This window comes from Chlorocebus sabaeus, chromosome 13, assembly GCF_047675955.1.
Source record: "Chlorocebus sabaeus isolate Y175 chromosome 13, mChlSab1.0.hap1, whole genome shotgun sequence".
In the NCBI taxonomy this organism is placed as follows: Eukaryota; Metazoa; Chordata; class Mammalia; order Primates; family Cercopithecidae; genus Chlorocebus; species Chlorocebus sabaeus.
The window spans coordinates 11,376,626-11,387,284 of record NC_132916.1 but is presented as its reverse complement, the minus strand read 5'-3'; positions in this window follow the sequence as shown (position 1 = coordinate 11,387,284).

The following is a 10,659-nucleotide window of genomic DNA, read 5'->3' as shown; positions in this document are numbered from 1 at the left end:
TGGAGGCTTTGTTTATTCCTTTTCATTCTTTTTTCTCTAATCTTATCTTCTCACTTTATTTCATTAAGTTGATCTTCAATCTCTGATATCTTTTCTTCTGCTTGATTGATTTGGCTATTGTTACTTGTGTATGCTTCACGAAGTTCTAGTGCTGTGTTTTTCAGCTCCATCAGGTCACTTGCGTTCTTCTCTAAACTGGTTATTCTAGTTAGCAATACCTCTAACCTTTTTCTAAGGTTCTTAGCTTCCTTGCATTGGGTTAGAACATGTTCCTTTAGCTTGGAGGAGTTTGTTATTACCCACCTTCTGAAGCCTACTTCCGTCAATTCGTCAAACTCATTCTCTGTCCAGTTTTGTTCCCTTGCTGGCAAAGAGTTGTTGTCTTTTGGAGGAGAAGAGGCATTGTGGGCTTTGGAATTTTCAGTCTTTTTGTGCTGGTATCTCCCCATCTTCGTGGATTTATCTACCTTTGGTCTTTGATGTTGGTGACCTTCAGATGGGTTTTGGTGTGGACGTCCTTTTTGTTGATGTCGCTACTGTTCCTTTCTGTTTGTTAGTTTTTCTTCTAACAGTCAGGCCCCTCTTCTGTAGGTCTGCTGGAGTTTGCTGGAGGTCCACTCCAGACCCTGTTTGCCTGGGTATCACCGGAGGAGGCTGCAGAATGGTAAAGATTGCTGCCTATTCCTTCCTCTGGAAGCTTCATCCCACAGGGGCACCCACCAGATGCTGGCCAGAGTTCTTCTGTGTCTGTTCGCCCCTACTGGGAGATGTCTCCCAGTCAGGATACATGGGGGTCAGGGACCCATTTGAGGAGGTAGTCTGACCCTTATCAGAGCTCGAACACCGTGCTGGGAGATCCGCTGCTCTCTTCAGAGCCATCAGGCAGGTGGTTTAAGTCTGCTGAAGCTGCACCCACAGCCACCCATTTCCCCAGGTGCTCTGTCCCAGGGAGATGGGGGTTTTATCTATAAGTCCCTGACTGGGGCTGCTGCCTTTTTTTATAGATGCCCTGCCCAGAGAGGAGGAATCTAGAGAAGCAGTCTGGCCTCAGCGGCCTTGCTGAGCTGTAGTGGGCTCCACCCAATTCGAACTTCCCCAGGTGGCTTTGTTTACACTGTGAGAGTAAAATCACCTACTCAAGCCTCACCAATGGCAGACGCCCCTCCCCCAACCAAGCTGGAGCCTCCCAGGTCGGCCTCAGACTGCTGTGCTGGCAGCGAGAATTTCAAGCCAGGGGACCTTAGCTTTCTGGGCTCTGTGGGGGTGGGACCCACCAAGCCAGACTACTTGGCTCCCTGGCTTCAGCCCCCTTTCTAGGGGAGTGAACAGTTCTGTCTTGCTGGCATTCCAGGTGCCACTGGGGTACGAAAAAAAAAAACAAACTCCTGCAGTTAGCTCAGTGTCTGCCCAAATGGCCGCCCAGTTTTGTGCTTGAAACCCAAGGCCCTGGTGGCATAGGCACTGGACGGAATCTCTTGGTCTGTGCGTTGTGAAGACCATCGGAAAAGCACAGTATCTGGGCCGGAGTGCACTGTTCCTCACAACACAGTTCCTCAAGGCTTCCCTTGGCTAAGGAAGGGAAATGCCCCAACTCCTTGTGCTTCCCAGGTGAGGTGACACCCCACCTTGCTTTGGCTTGCCCTCTGTGGGCTGCACCCACTGTCCAACCAGTCCCAGTGAGATGAACTGGGTATTTCAATTGGAAATGCAGAAATCATCTTCTGCATCGATCTCGCTGGGAGCTGCAGACTGGAGCTGTTCCTATTCAGCCATCTTGCCAGCTGATCTACCAGGGACATTTCTAAGTGCAGGTTTATTTCTTCTTTTTATTTCCTTTTGAAAATTTATGTAAAGTAGAATTCACTCTTTTGGTGTACTGGTTTTGACAACTGCATAGTCATGTAGCTACTGCTAAAATTTAAATAGAGAAGTTACCTCATCTGCAAAATCCCTGTTCCCTGCCCCTGAGCCTGTCAACCACTGATCTGTTTTCTGTCTCTATAATTTCCCCTTTTCCAGAATACCGTATAAAAGGAATCATACCGATTTTCAAGTCTGCCTTCATTCTGAGTTCTGAGTCAAATAGATTTTCAAATCTGGCTTTGTTCTTAAAAGCATAATGCATTTGAGATGCCTCCATATTGTTGCATACATCAGGAGTTTATTCATTTTAATTCCTGAGTACTATTCCATTGCACAAACATGCCACAGTTTGGTGGTGGATTCACTAGGAGGAAGACATTAGGGAGGTACCCAGTTTTGAGTGACTAAGAGTAAAGCAGCTATAAACCCTCATTTACAGGATTTTGTGGGAGCATAAGTTTTTCTCTTGGTAAATATTCAGGAGTGGAATTTCACATGATACGTGTATGTATGTTTAACCTTGTAAAAAACTGCTAAAATGTTTTCCAAAGTGGCTGTATTGTTTTACATTCTTACCAGTAATTTATGAAAGTGTCAGTTTTTCTGCATCCTTGCCAGCATCCGGATTTGTCAGTTTGTTTTTAAAAATTTAGCCGTTCTAACAGATGTGGTGTGGTATCACACTGTGGTTTTAGTTTTCATTTCCCTAATGATGAATGATTTTGACCATCTTTTGTGCTTATCTGCCATACAGGTATTGTCTTTGGTGAAGTGTTTTTAAAAATATTTTGCCCATTTCCTTTAACTGGGTTCCAATTCTTATTATTGAATTGTAAAAGTGTTTAATATAGTTTGGAAACCAGTTCTTTGTCAGACATATGATCAACATATATTTTATCCCAGTTTGCAGCTTATCTTTTTAATTCCTTAATAGTGTCTTGTATATAGCAGAAGGTGTTTTGTTTTGTTTGTTTGTTCATTTTTGAGACCGAGTCTCACTCTGTCACCCAGGCTGGAGTGCAGTGGTGTGATCTCAGCTCACTGCACGCTCTACCTCCGGGGTTCAAGTCATTCTCCTGCCTCAGCCTGACGAATAGCTGGGACTACAGGACCCCCACCACCACACCTGGCTAATTTTTGTATTTTTAGTAGAGACAGGGTCTCACTGTGTTAGCCAGGATGGTCTCGATCTCCTGACCTCGTGATCCGCCCTCCTCGACCTCCCAAAGTCCTGGGATTACAGGCGTGAGCCACCACACCCAGCCTATAGCAGAAGTTTTTAATTTTGCTAAGGCCTGGTTTATCAATTTTTTTCTTTCACGGATTGTGACTTGGATGAAATATTTACAAAATTACAAAGACTTTTTTCTATGTCTTCTTATAGAAGTTTTATAATTTTGTCTCTTACTTATAGGTCTATAATCCATTTTGAGTTAATTTTTTTCTAAGATATGAAGTATAAGTTGAGGTCATTTTTTTTTTTCCTGCATGTGAGTGGTGTTGCAAAACCATTTGCTGAAAAAAAACTAGCCTTTCTGAAGTCACTTACCTTTGCTGAAAATCAATTGATCATATAAATATAGGTCTATTTATGGCCTCTCTGTTCTGTTCCACTAGTCTGCTGGGCCATCTATACCACGCTGTCTTTTTTGTTTGTTTGTTTTTGTAGCTTTATAGTAAATCTGAAAATCAGGTAATGTGAGTTATCCAGCTTTTTTCTTCCTTTTGCAAAATTATTTTGGCTCTTCAAGTTCCTTTGCCTTTCCATGTAAATTTTAGAATCAGCTTGCCGATTTATAAAAAGCAAAAATTCCTGTGAGATTTTGATTGGGATTGCACTGAATTTTTAAATGAGTTTGGGAAGATTTCACATCTCAAGAATAGTATCTCCCAATCTATGAATATTGTATAATCTTTTGATTTCTTCATCTCTTGATTTATTTCTTTCATCTGTGTTCTTAGTATTTAGTATACAAATCCTGCATATATTTTGTTGAACTTATGCCTAAGCACTGCCTGTATTTTTTGGCACTACTGTAAATGGTACTTTTTAAAAAGTTTTTATTTCTAATAGTTTATTGCTAGTACATAGAATTAGAATTCATTTTGTAAGTGCACTTTGTATCCTCAACTTTGCTAAAGTCACTTATTAGTATGTTGTTGACATCTTGGAACTTTCTGCATAGACTATCATGTCATCTGTCAATATAGACAGCCCTATTTCCTTCTTTCCAATCTATGTATACCTCATTTCTTCTTGCCCTATCACTCTTATCTTGAACTTCCAGGATGATGTTGAATAGGAATGGTGAAAGAAGACTTCCTTGCCTTGCTCCTGGTCTTAGGAAGAAAGCATTCAGTCTTTTACCACCATGTATGATGTTGGCTGTAAGCTTTTTCTCTAGATTCTCTTTATTAGGTTAAGAATGCTCCTTCTTATTCCTGGTTTCCTCTGAGTTTTTATCATGAGTAGATACTGAATTTTGTCAAAAAATTTTACTGCATCTATTGAGAGAGTTAAATACTTCCTATTATTCAGTTCATTGATACTGTGAATTACTTCATTAGATTTTCAAGTGTGAAAACAGTCTTGTATTCTCAGGGTAAACCACACTTGGCCATGATGTACTATTATTATTAATTTTTTTTATTTTAATAATATATTGTTAGCTTTAATTTTCTAATATTTTTGTTAAGCATTCTTGCATCTATGTTCACTATGTTCATAATGAACTTGGGTTTTTTTTTTTTTTTTTTGGTACCAATGAAATTTTGGCCTCATAAAATGAGTTGTTAGGTGTTGCCTTCTCTTCCATCTTTTTGAAGAATTTGTGCAGAATTGCTTTGATATCTTCCTTAAATGTTTGGTAGAATTCCCCAGTGAAGCTTTTCAGACCTAAAGTTTTCTTGGTCAGAAGACTTTTTCTTTTTTTACGAGACTTTTTAAACTACATGTTCAAATTCTGTAATAGACATAGGGCTATTCAGGTATATCTATGTCATTTTAAATAAATTTTGATAATTTGTTTGTGTCTTTAAAACTATTGGTCCATTTCATTTAAGTTGTTCAATTTATAGTATAAAGTTTTCCACATTATTCACTTACTATTGTTTTAACATCTGTGGTCTGTGGTGATGTCCCCTCCTTAATTTCTGACATGAGCAACTTTTGCTTTCTTTCTTTTGGTTAGTCTGTCAAGATGCTTAGCAATCTAGTTGACTTTTTCCAAGTACCAGCTTTGGTTTTAATTTTAATAATTTTGATGTTTTTAACTTCATTGATTTCTGCTCTAGTCTTTATTATTTTCTGTCTTCTTGCTTTAGGTTTAATTTATTTCTCTTATTCTAAGAAGGTGGAAGCTTAAATCAGTGACTTGAGAAATTTTTCTTTTTTAATATGACATTTTAATGCTGTGAATTTACCTCTAAACACAGCTTTAGCTGCATCTCACAAATTCTGACATGTGTTTCCATTTTCATTTAATTTATAGTATATGTTAAATTTTCCTTTGAATTTTCTCTTAGATCAATGGATTTTTTAGAAGTGATTGGCTAAAATTCCACATATTTCCTTAAAATGTGAAATTATAGTATGCTACATGGATTTCAAAGTCTGGAGAATGTGGGAGGAATCCTACAGAAGAGACAGCTGGAGAAGGGGCTTCCTTATTTCCTTATAGAACCCTGTACAAGTTCCAGGCTCATCTCCGTGATATACATGCACAAGACCAAAGCAACATTGCAAAGGCTTTGAGAACTGACCTAAGATTTAACCACCATCTAAGTCTCAAGCTGACATCTGAAGCTAAGCATGCATGAACACACACACAGTAGTATAGCTAAGGTTTCGGAAACTGGCATAAGATTAAGACCGTTGCCTGCAGAAAGCCAGAGAGAATTTTCTGTCTAAACCTAAATAAGTTAATTTACTTATTTTAAAATATCAACATTCTTCAGAGGATTACAAAGGGACATAATGAAAATCTCCACAACACAATCCTCAGAATGTCCAGGATACAATCCAAAACTACTTGACATACTAAGAAATGTCCATAAGAGGGGCCACCGAAAAACAAAGCCAAGCCCAGAGAATTCTGATCCTAGGCCACTGTGCTATTAGCGGCTTAGTCAGGAGATGCTTGCATCCCACCTCCAGTCTTCTCCAACCTATGCTCCAACCCTCAGGGAATCAGAAGGTAGCAAGAGGGTTGGGGAGAGTAGGAGCAAAGGCAAGAAGAAGCAGAGAAAAGACATGAAATACAACTCCATTTCCAGGCAGCAAGCCTCAGATATGACTTGAATGTTGGGGAAAGTTTTAACTCTAAATCAAGCTTGAAACTGAACTCATTAATAATTGAGGCTTCTTTTCCTAGGAGTAACTTAACGCTTTTCTGTTACTTAAGCGTGACCAGAGATGTCACGAAGTCTGATGCAGTTTTTATCCAAGGAAAGAGAAAGATCTAGCTCTATTAAATAAATGTCAAGGAAAAAGAAAAAAAGAGAGAGAGAGAGAGAGTTTCTCTATGATTTTATCCCATGAGTCAGGTTCGTTTAATGTAATGGTTGCATCTGAGTTCCTTTAAAAACTGCAGTTATATACTACACTTGAAGCTGTTTTGTAACTTCTTCTTTTCATTAACAGTGTATTGTCAATGTCTTCTTGTATACTAGATAGTATTCTGATATATGGGGGCAATGCAATTTACTTAATTTTCTGTCATAGGAGAGTTAGTTAGTTAGAGACTTAGTTCCAATCTCTCAACATAATAAATAAAACTCTTAATGCGTCTTTTTTCACCTATCTGTTTTTTTCCCTTTAAAGTCCCAGAAATGTAATAGATGAGTCAGAGGGTCTACATGTTCCTCTACAAAATTTTAATGGTTTACTTTCCCACCCACAATATGTGAGTATTCTCATTTCCTGAAAATCTTACCAACTAGATTTTCTCAGTTTTTATAAAACTTTTGCCAATTCTGTAGGCCAAGGAAGTACCTGCCTATGGTTTCAATTTTCAGTTCTTCACATCATAGTGGGGTTAAATATCTTCTCATATTATTTGTCTTTGGGTCACAGCCTTATATGCTATACTGAACTCTCTAATTCAGAAAATAGAAGATGAGTTGTGAATTCTGGCTGTACTGACTGAAACATTGTTGCTGATATCTATTTCTTATCTCGTTTCTATTGACTGGAATCATATCAATTTACTGAAAAAAAATCAGGCAACCTTAGAGATGGTCTCTAGTTTCTAGAAAGTGGAAACTCTGAGAAGCTAACATTTGTTAAAAGTGGAAACCATCTCCAGAAACTAACTAGCAAAGAATTTCTGAAAAGATGGAATTTGTATTTGGAACACAATTCTTGTAAATATCTTTAATATCGCTGTCTCTTTTCTTCCTTCTCTTAATTCCTTTGGTATCCAGGAAGTAGATTTGATGGTGCTATTTGTCTGTTAACCCCAGTGCTGTATAACTAGGGTGACCAGATGTCCCTATTTTGCCTTGAGGGGTCCTGGTTTAAGCTTGTTGCCCCAGCATGATTACTAAAGGCACCCACTTTTACTCTCATGAGTGTCTCCTGATTTTAATAATTTTAATAAAAACATTTGAATACAAGAATCAGTAATAAATAATTTATTAAAATGTTAAATGATTTCAATATATGAATTGATTTTAATAATAATTAATGTGTTTGAGGTACTTACTTTGTGCCAAGCACTGTTCTAAGTACTCTTTTTTAATCCTCACAACACAGTTTTAGGTAGATGTTCCTAATCTGTTTAGTTTATAGAGCTTGAAACTAACAGTGATTGCAGAATGCTAAATGGCGAGGGGAGACTGAGGATTTGAACCCTGGAGGCCCGACCTCCGAGTCCAGGCTTTTCACTCCCTTGCTGTACACAGGATGCAGCAAGGATGGATGGAGCTTTGGCAACATTTATGCTCCCCTCTTCCTTTAGCAGCAGCACTCCTAGGTTTTAGTAGGGCACATGCCTCCCTTATGGCTATCTCACTAACTTACGGCCAATGGGATAGGAACAGAAATGATGAGTACCTCCAAATATTATGACCTTACAAAGAATGAGTATTTGCTCTCCTTGAAACTTTCACCTTCTCTTTAGCTGCAATTCAAAATGACGGTGAATTCAAAGCTGGTTTGTACTGTGCAAGCTGGTGTAGAGGTTGGCAGAAGGACCCTAACAGCTCTGGTTGCTGCCTTTGGACTGCTGTGTGAGAGAGGGGAGAAGTCCTGTCTTGGTTAGCCTGTTATATTTTAAGGTATTTGGGGCCTAGTAGCTTACACTGTGCCTTAAGTAATACAGATCTCATCTGCCTATAGTGATAAATAGGGTTCTGTCCAAAATGCAGAATTCACTACCATTATTCTTCTTCACAAAATGAAAGTAAATAAAGAGACTGGAAAAAAAGATATTTTTAAAAATCTTGACTGCGGATGCTCAGCAAATGTACATGTTAAAGATTACATACAATTTTTAAAAATAACGTTTTCATTCTCTGCATCTCTAATAGTTTTCTTCAGGTGCTATAACAAATTACCACAAACGTAATGACTTAAAACAGTACAAATTTATTCTCTTACAATCCTGGAGGTCGCAAGTTTGAAATCAGTTGCGTTGGGCTGAGGTTAAGGTGTCGGCAGGCTGGTTCCTTCCGGAGGCTCAGGGAGAATCAATTTCCTTGCCTTCTTCAGTGTCTAGTGGCTGCCTGTGTTCCTTGGCTTGTGGCCCCTTCCTCCATCAACAAAGCAACCCACTCTCAAGCTTTACTTCTGCCTTTTCCTTCAACTCTGAATCCCTGCTGCACCCCTTTGATCAGAACCATTTTGATTACATTGGTCTCACTCAGATAATCCAGGAAAAATCACCCTGTCTTAAGACCCTTAACTTAATCACATCTGCAAACTCCTTTTTGCCGTGTAAGATAACATTCGCAGGTTCTGAGCATCAGGTGTGAACTTACTTGGGACCCGTTATGCACCCTAAAGCAACATCTATGGAATGTATTGACTTCATCTGAGGGTAAGAGGCTAGACATTTTCTCCTTTGATTCTGCCTGTGGTTTTAAGTTGATGTATGGCCAAGGCAACTCCTATGTCCCTTGTTAACATTCCCTGAAGAAAGACGTCCGCCGGCCGTCTTTGGCTAGACTAATTTAAATAGATCAGCAGATAAGAATGATGGCATCAGAATAAACAGGTGAATTTTGGACACTTGGGAATGTAGATCCTAAGGAAGGATAAAGGCACAAGGAAGGTTGTTGCATGAATATCGGTTACATGGGAAAGCTTGAGACTGTATCACCTCTCAGTTTGTGCTGAAATTCTATTAAGACATCTTGAAGGAATGAAGTTAGTTGTGGAATTTCATATTGTAATATTTTATTTACAAGATATTCAGAAATACTTATAAAACAATATTTTATAAACAAAGAACCAGTTTAAGAGCAGAGTAGCTATGCTTGTGATTTGAGACCCACTTACTGGACTGGGTACTACCTTGTCTTCATTCATCAGTGTGAACCCTCTCTCTGTCTCCTTTTCTCCATTCACAAAATCAGGATATTGACATAACAGCTAACATTTGTTGGGAAGTCACTACATGCCTTGGAGTCACCCTTGACTCCTGTCTCACACACACCACATCCAGTCTGTCAGGAAGTCACTTTGGTCTATCTTCAAAATAATTCCTGAAGCTCCATGGCTACCACCTCCCTCAGAGCCTCCTTCCCACTCCCCTGGGCACTGCAGGAGCCTCCTAGCTCATCTCCCCACTTCTTCTCCTGTTCCTTGTGCTCTTAACATGGTACCCAGTCATCTTTTTACAACAAAAATCAAATGCTGTCACTTCTTTGCTCATCAGCTTCCAAGTGGCCTACGACTTGTATCAGTCTATGGCCTGTTAGGAACTGGGCTGTGCATCAGAGGTGAGCGACAGGTGGCTGAGCCTGACAGCCTGAGCTCTGCCTCCTGCCAGGTCTGTGGCAACATTAGTCTCTCTACTGTGAACTGCGCGTGCGAGGGATCCAGGCTGCGTGCTCCTTAGGAGAATCTAAAGCCTGATGATCTGATGTGGAACAGTTTCATCTCAAAATCATTCATCCCCATCCATGAAAAAATTGCCTGCCACGAAATGGATCCCTCATCCCAAAAAGGTTGGGGACCACTGGCCTACAGGACCTCCAAGACCTCTTGAGCATCAAGAGCTGACTGAGCTGAGAGCAGAGTTGACGACAAGTGTCGAAGTGGCTGGCGGAGACAGCCAGCCACAGTGAGGCTCAGGCGAGCCTTTCCCTGCCCTGTGCAATGGCATAAACAAGGGCCACACCAGAAAAGCACCGGTTCCCTCCTATCCCATTTGTCCCCATGGGACATCACCACGCCAGTGGGTCAGCACAGATGTGGAGACCCACCAACGCAGAAGGAACCTGTCTCAAAAGGCTCCTGAGATTTTATGGAGTGAGGAGCTGGGGGAAGAAGAGGAGGAAGGACTAGGAGAGAAAAAACTCAGAGTACTGAGTCAGAGTGGAGAAAATTGTCCCTAGAGCCCCCTTTCCTGATGAGGAAGCTCAGCGGGGATGCTCAGGGAAGTCCCCAGTAGCTGGGCCTTCATGCGGAGGGGCCTGCAGATGTGCCTAAGAGCACAACCTACTGGGACTGGAGTCCTGACTGCAGCTCCCTTGGGAGACTGCAGTGCCCGGGCTGTGCACCAAGTCTGGTGTGGGGAGGGCCAGCTGTCCCCACGCAGTCTGCCAGGAGGGCCTTCACCATCATCTATG